The 11,005-nt window shown below is 39.8% G+C and overlaps 1 pseudogene across 1 annotated transcript; it reads right to left on the reverse strand.

The window, feature by feature from the left end:
- Positions 1-5,658: 5,658 nt before the first annotated feature.
- LOC105533801 lies at positions 5,659-7,786 on the reverse strand (annotated as a pseudogene). The gene is made up of 2 exons (XR_001005173.1): positions 6,222-7,786; positions 5,659-5,900 (listed from the first exon to the last, which is right to left on the reverse strand). The product of XR_001005173.1 is annotated as a far upstream element-binding protein 2-like (transcript).
- Positions 7,787-11,005: the final 3,219 nt, after the last annotated feature.

Here is an 11,005-nt window from a genome sequence, read left to right on the forward strand (position 1 = left end):
TTATAAAGCTTGTGTTAGGCGCCAAGAGGTCTCTTAACTTCCAAAAGACTTGTATTTTTCTTAGAGATAGCTGGCCATTTTATACTGTTTATGCCCCTAAAAAGTGATTTGGAAATTGGATTTCAAAGACAGTTAAACTAAATTCTAAATACACTAGGGGAGTGCTTCTTGACTTGGGATTCATGGAACAAACTTCATAGTCTATGAGTAGATAAGACTACTCAAAATGTGGTTTATATGCAAATACAAGTATTATTTTTTGGAAAGAAAGTTTCAGAGCTTTTAATTAGATCACAAAGGGATTTATAAGTTCAAAAAGATTAAGATTTATTAGTAAGAGAACATATTGGAAATCTTGTATCTAATTCCTCTGTAAAGCAAAGACGAATTTATCTATATTACAAATAATTATTTATTGTTAGTCTATTGTTTTAGACAAAGCCATTAGACTCATTTCTATCTAGAGTAATATAGGCATATTCATGGCTCCGTGGAACTTGCATATGCAGGGAAATGAAATAAATCAAGTGTTATTCACAGGAAATTTTTAAAAATTACATTGATGCTTGTAAGGAAATATTCGTTATTGTTATTACTATTATTTCTTAGACCAAACTGACTCAAAATTGAAAACAATAACCTAACCACTAAGTTATTTTTTATATTGAATATTTTTATATCTAATGCATGAAAGCAATTTTAACTGATTAAAAAAATCAAATTGAACAGTCGTCTTGTGTGATGACCTTATAATCTTTTTATAAGTATGAACTTAAGACAATTGGAAGAAGTGGACAGTTTTAGCAAACTTTTTTGTTGTTGTTTGCTCTGGACCTAAAAATGTTGATTTATCCCAAATCAAAGATTTTTAGCAGTGTTCCCGGGATAAGTGAGGAACACAGCCCATCTTCCTAGATTGGCAATATTTACTACGTGTTAAATAAAAAATATTTTTATATTCAAACATATACCAATGTATTGATGAAAAAAATTTGCATTACTTTTTAATACAAGCCACAAGACCAAGCAATTTAAATCTGGCAGTGGGTAATTTCTGTTTTATCCTCTTCACCCCAGAACACTGAAGACTCTTTGGATACAACATTGGTTGTTAGTAGCACTGTAAACATAATAATTGTTTAAAAAGGTAAATCATTTGTCTCGTGACCTAGAATGAAACTAGTACAATAATTACGTTTGTCTATATACAAAATTTTAGATTGGTGCCAGTTTACAAACAATACTGCACTTTTATAGTTAGTTTGTGCAATTTTATAGTAATAGATATTTGTAGGTTCTCTGGTGTTCTTATATATGTTGATTTCTTGTTCTACAAACTACGTATTTGTAAAAATGGGGTAGAGATTTTAATTTGTAATCCACATTCTCATGCATTAATTCCTATCCTCTTCTATTTTTCACAAACTTAATCAGAAAAGTTATTTTGTCTCTCTACAATACCTAACCTTTAGATACTTTTCTTTCATTCTGCATGCAACCATTTAATCCATCAATAGCAATAAGAATGATAATGGCTATCATTTGTTGAATATTTATTATATTCTAGATACTGTGCTAAGCTCTTCTATATACGTGATTTTAAAAAATCCTCACAAGTATCTTTTATGGTGGAAACACTTTTACTTCACAAATGAGAAAACTGAGGCAATAAATGTAAGTAACTTCCCCGAAATAACACAACTAGGTCTAGGAAATTGGATCTAAAACTCAGCTATGATTCCAAACTCTTAACCATTACCTTGCAATCCTATCAATTTTTAAAATCTTTAATGTCTTACTTTTTTTTTTTGTAGAAATCAGTCTGCATTGTGCTTTTACAAATAATCTTCTTGTTCTGACACTTGAGGAGCAAGAAGTGGAGAATTCTTAAGCAAGGAGGCTGTCTTTGTTCTGTTTGGAACGAGCTAAGCTTACTGCAGGTGTAATGAAGGGAAGTGGATGTGAGAAAGCGGTACAAACTTGTGTAAAAGTAGGGAAGGAAAAGTGAGAACTTGATGTGCCTAGAGTGAAAGATATGTGGTGTGATATGCAGGAGATGAATGTGGTACCAAGAAATTTAGAGGGCTAATCTATAACAGGGCTCGGTTGCCATGCTGAGGAGTTTTGGAGTCTTAGTGATATGAGGGAGCCTTTGGAACCTACTAGAAGGAGGCAACTTGAGCAGGGTTTTTTTTTGGAAGATCATTCTGGCAATGTTTCAGAGAATAAAGGGATCTACCTGGTGTATGGATGACAAGTTAGATGGTTTTTGCAAAAGCGAAGTTGAGAAATGATCAGGAACAACGAAATAAATGGCAGAGGGAATGGGACACTGTGGACAAAATTAGAGGCAAATCCTGAAGGGAGCGTTGACATAACTTGGTGGCTAGTAGTCTCAGGAGTTTGAGGGAGGGGGAAGAATTGAGGATGTCCTGAATGTTTGAATGAAAGTAATAACGTTTCCACAATCATTCTGTCATAAGTATGGACACAACTGTTGGCTTCCATTAAAGTTAATGTGATTTCATCATTTGAAACTGATGGCCTCATTTAATTTAACATGCTGTCATGCTAACGTGTAAAAAAATTATGTATTCTGGAATTTTCATAAATCAGAAAAAAATCATAAAATCATAAAAAAATCATAAAAATCATAAAATCAGAAAAAAAATTCTGATGGAATTTTTCTGTCAAAAATAGCCAAATGAAGAATTTTAAAACAAATTTATTTGTTATAAAGTATAATAATATACCTAGAAGACATTATGATTGTGTAATAATATACCTAGAAGACAATTTACAGTAGAATCCAAATGGTGTTTATTGTGTGATCCACTGCGTAGTGGTTAAACGTGAGATCATTTGAGGGAAAAGATTGACTCTGGATTTTGGAGAATTTTTTATTGAAAGCAATTTATTAAAATAAGAAGTGATAACGTTTGGATTCATTTAACATCCAACTGGACTGTAATCTAGTATACCATCCAGAATATGCCATGCTTTACTCAAGTTTAAGCTCTAGCTTGTACCAAAATTGAGACAAAAAAGTCAAATAGAAAGTGACCCAAATTCAACACAATTGTCAACTTATTAAATGAATGAGCATGTATGAAACAAATTTGTCAAACAGTGTTAATTCTTATCTAGAAACACTGGAGAAAAGGAGAGAAACATGGGCCTGAAATATGGCAGAAAGTAATAGTTCTATGACTGCATCTGGCAAACTTTTCTAAAAGCTGGTACATTAAGAAAATGAAAAGTAAAGGCCAGACTGGGAAAAAATGTTTGAAATGCAAAGGATTTTTATCCAGAGCATATTAAAACTGCTTCGAATGAATAATAAAAAGATAAGAAACCTAATTTTATTTTATTATTTATTTATTTTTTATTATACTTTAAGTTCTAGGGTACATGTGCACAACGTGCAGGTTTGTTACATATGTATACATGTGCCATGTTGGTGTGCTGCACCCATCAACTCGTCAGCACTCATCAACTTGTCATTTACATCAGGTATAACTCCCAATGCCATCCCTCCCGCCTCCCCCTTCCCCACAATAGGCCGCGGTGTGTGATGTTCCCCTTCCCGTGTCCAAGTGATCTCATTGAAAAACTCTAATTTTAAAACAATAGGCAAAATACTTGAATATACAAAATAGAGGATGCATGCATGACCAATAAGCACATGAAAAGATAAATCCAAATGAAAGCCACAGTGATACCATTTCATACCAGCTAAAATGGTGAAAGTTAAAGAGCTACCATGACAGTCAACAAAACAATATGGAGCAACTGGATCCTTCATACATTACTGCTGAAAGTGTGAAATGACACAAATGTTTTGGAAAAGTACTTGGCAGTTTCTTATAAGGTTCAACTTTCATCTACCCTACAGTCTAGCAGTTCCACTCCATGGCATACACCTAAGAAAAACAAGTACATGTGCCCATAAAACAGCATGCATAAAAAAGTTTATACTAACTTATTCATAATAGCTCCAAACTGGAAACAGTGTGGATGATGGATATACAAATAATGATATATTCATGCAATAAAGTACTAGATAGCAATTAAAGAGAACAAATAAGAATGCAACAATATAGATGAATCTAAATTATCAAAATGAAACAAAATAGACACAAAAGAGTACATACTGCATGGTGCCATTTATATGAATTTCAAGAATAGGTAAAATTAATTTATGGTGAAAAAAATCAGAACTATAATTGCTCAGAAGGCAGAGGGTTTCCTGGAGGAGGAAATTATAGAGATTTCTGTGGTGACAGAAATATTCTGTGTCTTGTTTGGATAATATTCATATGGGTCTATATATTTATGAAAACTCATTTAATTATATTAATCTTTAGATTTCATTGTGTGTCAATTTTACCTCAATTAAAAAAGATGTATTGGGCAACTCAGATATATTTTAGATATAGATGACTGAATAAAGTACATAAAGTCACTTTTTTTTCCAAATGAGCAGCTCATCAATAACAAAGACAACAGCAGCAAGAACAAAAATGCTAATGCTGCTAAGAACAAAACAGCAGCAAGAACAAAAATGCTAATCTCAGATCAGTTAAATCAAAATTTCTCTAAGTGGGCCCTAGGCATTGGTATTTTCTTAAACATTATGTAATCTATTTGAGAACAACTTAAATAGGCCAATAGCTAGGCAAATTAATAGAAGAGATACCTAATTTACTAAATTAATGTAATTGTTGTTATGGACTAAATGTTTGTAATCCTCCCAAAATTTATATGTTGAAGCCCAACTCCCAGTGTGACAGTATAGTATTTGGAGCTAGGGCCTATAAGGTACTAATAAAAATTAAATGAGGCTGCAAGGGTGGGGCCATAATTTGATAGAACTGGTGCCCTTACAAGAAAAGGAAGAGACACCAGAGCTGTCTCTTTCTACCATGTGGGGACACAGTGAGAAGGCAGCCTCAGCAAGCCAGGAAGAGAGCCCTTACCAGAAACTGAATTGGCCAGCACCATGATTTTGGACTTCTTGGTCTTCAGAACTGTGAGAATAAATTTCTGTTTAAGCCATCCAGTCTGTGGTATTTTCTTAGGGCATCCTCAGCACAATAACATGATTGCCATGCTTGGAAATGAAGACTTGAGTTGTCAAACTAGAAAATAAAATCAATGTTAACTATATTTGATTTTTTTTTTTCTTTTTAGAAGTTTATTTTAAACACAAGAGGGCCGAGGATGGGAGAAATTGAATTGCTTTATTGTCAGAGAGGCAGGTTCAGGAATGCCGAGGGGTGGAGAATAGAGACTTTTATGTATACATACATACATATACAAAAAACTTAGTAACTTCTGCTTTGCTCTTTGTTTTTTTAATTTGTAATGTTTCTTTTTTGGCAGAGATTTAGATCTCGCCATCTTCTCTGGCTGGCTCAACCTGAAGGATCCCAATTTTGAAAGAGAAAGTATGTGAGACTCAGAGCGGGCGAGAGAGTGAGGGCTTGGCACACTCCCATTCCCCTGAGCCCCCGTGCTTGCCTCAAGGGCTCCCCAATACTCCTCACGGCAGCCATCGCTCTCTCGCCAAGCAAAACCGAAGCCCCCAAACAGAAAAAAAAAAAAATGGAAAAAAAAAAGATGTTTCACGGATGAAGAAGTTCACATTCATTCGATTCATTGAGCCTGTTGCTGTCCCTGCTGCGTGGGCGGTGGCTGGGGGCCGCCAGGACCTGGGATCTGTCAGTAGTAAGCGGTTTGCTGTCTGTGATTTTCTCCCCAGGCTGCACTGTAGTCTGGCTGGGAGCCTGGGGGAGCTCCTGGACCCGCTCCGGGGGCCACTTGCGCCTGCTTCTTGTAGTACTCTTCCCAGGCCTCGGTGTAGTCGTGCTGCCGGGCGCTTCCGGCTGCTGGGGCTGCTGGCCGATCTTTTTTTTTTTTTTTTTTTTTTTTTTTTTGAGACGGAGTCTCGCTCTGTAGCCCAGGCTGGAGTGCAGTGGCCGGATCTCAGCTCACTGCAAGCTCCGCCTCCCGGGTTTACTCCATTCTCCTGCCTCAGCCTCCCGAGTAGCTGGGACTACAGGCGCCCGCCACCTCGCCCGGCTAGTTTTTTATGTATTTTTAGTAGAGACGGGGTTTCACCGTGTTCGCCAGGATGGTCTCGATCTCCTCACCTTGTGATCCGCCCGTCTCGGCTTCCCAAAGTGCTGGGATTACAGGCTTGAGCCACCGCGCCCGGCCTGTCCGATCTTTTTGTAATACTCTTCCCAGGCCTTAGTGTAGTCCGACTGGCCGGTGGGCGGGGACTGAGGGGGCTCACCTTGAGCGGGTGGAGCCCCGGGGTCCGGCGTCGCGCCCGGGGACTGCTGGTGGTAGTGTGAGTAGTAGGCGGCCCATGTGGCGTTGGGGTCCGCGGTAGCCGCAGCTGCTTTGCTTGGGTAGTGAGGAGCAGGTGGTTGCCACTAAGGGTAGGTATTGCCCCGGCCCTGGTGAGGAGGGAGCCCCCTGGCATGCGGGGGAGCCCAGGTGGCCCCTGATTGAAGAGCCCCCTCGATAAGCTGCCTGGTGTGGTGGATCTGCTGGGGTGAGCCCTGGATAATGAACAACTTGAAGTTGGGATCCCCGCTGGGTGGTAGCTGCCAGGAGATCTCTATGATGATCATGATGCCCGCACTTGTGAGTGGGGATGGAGAAGGTCATCTCCCCGCAGGGGTCCCCCAGTTGCCTTGGCCTCTTCCTCGGCCTCCCCGGGGGCATGCCTGGACCCCCTGGAGGGCCTGGGGGGGCCACGCCTGAGGCTCTGGAGGCGGTCGTTGATGATCCAGGCTGCGTGCTTGCACCAGTCTGGGGACCTCATTTTATGAGCAGTCTTCTCGGGCCCTGTCCCATCATCTTGCTTGAACTGTATCCTCACACCAGCGTCATTCTGGATCTTCTTAATCATCTCTCCTTTCCGGCCAATAACCACGCCGACAGAATGCCTGGGCACCTGCACATGGATGCCCCCCGCCAATCCAAGATCCCTGCTCTTTCCGGTCCCCAAAGCCGCCTTGGTCACGTTCCTGGAGGATGTCCATCACCATCTCCCAGGCTTGCTGCACTTTGTAAGGATCCCCAGGGATCCGGAGAGGATTGTCCACATTGGTATTCTGAGAACCATCCTGAATTAAGATCATCTTCACTCCAGCGCGTTCCTGCAGCTGCTTCATGGTCTCCCCGCCGTTAGCGATGACAAGGCCGGCCTTCCCCACAGGGACCATGTCCTGCACGGTACCGTTCTGGCCCCTGTGGGAGTTGTGGAACTGTCCTGGGGTCCTCTTATGACCCCGAGACATAATGTCATCCAGCATCATCTTCGCTTTCTGTAGAGATTCTGGGGCTCCTGTCAAGGACACATTGTGCTCGGATAGGCCACTGCTGTCTGGAGTAATCTGTACTTTGCAGGCTGAATCCTGTTGGATTTTGTCAATTTGTTCTCCCCCTCTGCCAAAGATCAGGCCCACCATGCCCTCTGGGACCTTGTACTCTTCTGTCATTGAAGTCCTTGGAGGACGATGGATAGGTCCAAGTTGGTAACTGATTGCGTCTCCCTGAGAAGCCAGCTTCTTGCTCTCCGGTTGATCTCCATCTTCCAACTGTCTCATTACCCCTCCCCCCCGCCCCACAAAGCAAAATCAGGAGTGCTGTTTGCAGCATCACCTCCAATTTTGGCTGCGATCTTGGGAGGAGCCAGTCTCCAGCCCTGGAGGCATTGAGACAGCCCAGGAGCTGGTCTGTTTCCTGAAAGGAGGCAAAGTCCTCCCATTCTACCGACCTCCACCCCTCCAGGCCATGGGGAGGCTGCAAATGGAGCTGAAGAGGTCAGTCCTAGCAGCATGTGACACCTTCTTGTCATCATGCCTCAATACACGGTGGTGGGAGACCCTCCCCTCTTTTCCCCAAAGAGACAGACCACCTTTCAAGTCACCAAAGCGTCCCAAAACCAGTTCCTACGCTCATTTTCCTCATTTTGCCCAAGTTCTCAGCCCTAAATAGTTCCCCTATGCACTTTCCCGACTCAAGAGGAAGGACCATCCTTCTCACCCCCTACAATGCCCCTTGTCCAAGGGAGGGAACAGAAATGGGATTGGGTTGGGGGCAAACACTGCCCTTTGCCCTGATATGGAGAGGAGAGTAAAGACCCTCTGCCCTGGAAGGTGGACCCTGCCTCCAGGCATATCCTAAGGCCAGGCAGGGAGTGGGGTGGGGGTGTCCCAAAAGTGCGACCTCGAGCTCCTGGGCGCCTGAACACCTAGGAGCCGCTCCTGGTAACCCCCAGTGCGCCCCTAACCCCTGCAGGGTGGTCACCTCCAGGAGCCCACTTAAGGCACTATGGGAGGGCCAGGCCCCTGCCTAGGGCCGCCACTATGTTTGATTTTTATACCATATTGGAAAGTTCACATTTCTACTCACCAAATAAAGGAGTTTGATTTTGCATTATAACCTAGGCTTTAATTCAGCAACTTTTTCTAATTTATAAGTAGTAGATTACTTGGGATTTTAATTGAGTAATAAACACATTATCTTAAATGTGCTCAGATGCAGCCAGCATTTCACACTCATCTGCATTTGCAGGTGTTTTACTAAACTCAAATGGCCTTCCTTAAATTCAATAGAAACATGCTCAGAATTATAATACAACAATAATTTAATAGTTAAATATAAATTCATCAGTAACAGCACAAATAAAATAGTTTTCCTCCTTAGAAGAAAATTAATTTTTATGAAAGTTGGAAGCTTGGTTTTACTTTTCTTTTTAATGTGGAATAAACTGAAATGTGTCAAAATCTCACCTTCATTTTTCTCAATAAATTAAACACCAATTAAAATTGGAGTTTATAGCATATTTGTTTACATTGCTTTAATAATTTTTAAATGCCTGTACAATCTTCCAGTGCTTAGGCTAGTCAGTCAATATGAAGTAATCATATAGCTGTGATTACTGGTAGGTAGATTCCGATAGAAAAAATCCTATATTTTTGTTTTATAGGTTTATAGGAAAAAATATTTGCAATGCTATCACCTTGCAGTTAGGAAATCTCTCTAACATATAATTAGTTTCAAAATTCAGTTGAGAAATGCAATAATATTATTTAAAAATCAGTATAACTTTATATTCTGTTCAAAAGGCTCTCAAATATTCAAGGAACATAAAAACACTAGAAATACTACATTTTGGCAGAAAAGAAACATCAAACTCAATTCCCATCTGAATGTTAAAAAATGTTTGAAGCTTTAATTTGTTAGTCTTTTCAACATCTTTTAAATTGATCCTCTTACACATGCAAGAAACTATCTTAGAGGCTTTAGAAAATTTAAGGATGAAACAGACTCATGGGTATGTGGCTCAGGGGTAATAAGATAAATATACAAATAAACAAAATATTATTTTATGATCCAGGCAAAGATGGAATTATGTGAATTCAAAAGAAGAATAAATTCTTTCCAGAAAAGAGAATCAGGGAAGATATCTGTGTGGAAAAGGGAGAATTTGAGCATAGCATTGTGGCTTGGATATAATTTAGACATGTTATTTTATTGAAAATGATTGGATGTTTCTCAATATCCATGCCTGGAGGCAGGATCCACCTTCCTGGGCAGAAACAGTATCTTTCCCTACAAGTCCCTTCACACACCAACTTTTCTAGGTCTTTTCATCTTCTGAATGGACTACCTACCTCTGAAATATCTTAAAATCTAATATTCAGTCCATTCAACATAACCTCCAATTCATCTAGGGAGCTTCTGCTTTCATCTTCATCTTTGCTTTGCTGTCATTAATATTTATAGGTCTTTAATGGAACAACTTTGGAGCTGAAAGGCCTGAAGTCAAGTCCAAGCTCTACTACTTAGTAGCTGAAAAAGCTGCTAAGTTGCTTATTCATGCTAACCCTCAGCATCCTCATTTTCAAAGTGATATATATTACTGGTAGTTCCCATATCACAGGATAGTTGAAAGTATTCAATTAGGTAACATACAAGAAGATTGTAGCATTCTGCCTGGCTTAAATAAAAACACAATAAATATTAACTTAGGTGTTATGTATCTTATTATTACTATTTACCAAGTCCATTCTGGTCGTATTTTCTTTCTAACTCACACTGAACTATATGATTGATCATTTTCAAGCCTCTTTTATCCGAACTATCAAATCTCGTCCTCTTGTCCTTCTGACACATACCGTGTAAACAACCAGACTTGGATAAATCTAATGGCTCATTCTTTTCTGTTCCTACTCACAACCTGCTGAGTACTGCTGGATGAAATCACCCAATAGTGGGTTTAGTACATTTTCAATGTTATAGCCTTCCACGATCCTGTGGCACTTAATGCCACAGGTCAATTCTGTGACATATCTCTGGACAATTCTTCTCCTATTTAACGACTAAAAGCCTTTCCCATTCCTTTCAAGAATGACCGAACTTGTGAGACCCTCATTCTCAGCAGGGTACTTTGGCTATGAATTTGAAGAACCTTTTAGCAACCTCCTGCTCTCCTTCCCCAACAAGCTGTTCTAGGAACACCTATCCTTCCTGTCTCTCTTTCATAACTTATTGCTTACTTTAAAGGTGGCACATTTGTTGAACTTCAGTCTACTTAGATCTAGTTATCACTTCTTAATTACTCTTACTACTTGTAGACTGTTCCTTCAATTGCCCTCAAGTCTGGACATTTCTGAGGACCTTTTCTTTTCCATATTTCTTTGCTGTTTGCAATTTCTCCCATTGAAGCCACAAGAATAGTTAAGATTCTATACAAGTTCTGTTATCAAGGACCCTAAATCTCTATTTCTGTCTTCATGTAAATGGTGCAATGAACCTAATTTGACATCCTCCTGAAATCATATTCACCCTTTAATCAAGTTCATTTTGAGCACTGAAATTACTTTATTGTATTTATATCTTTTAATCACAAAATCAATGAGTTCATCTAATTTCTCAGAAATCACACCTTCTTCTGATCTTTCACCTACCTCACTGTGAG

This window comes from Mandrillus leucophaeus, unplaced genomic scaffold (assembly GCF_000951045.1).
Source record: "Mandrillus leucophaeus isolate KB7577 unplaced genomic scaffold, Mleu.le_1.0 Scaffold1287, whole genome shotgun sequence".
In the NCBI taxonomy this organism is placed as follows: Eukaryota; Metazoa; Chordata; class Mammalia; order Primates; family Cercopithecidae; genus Mandrillus; species Mandrillus leucophaeus.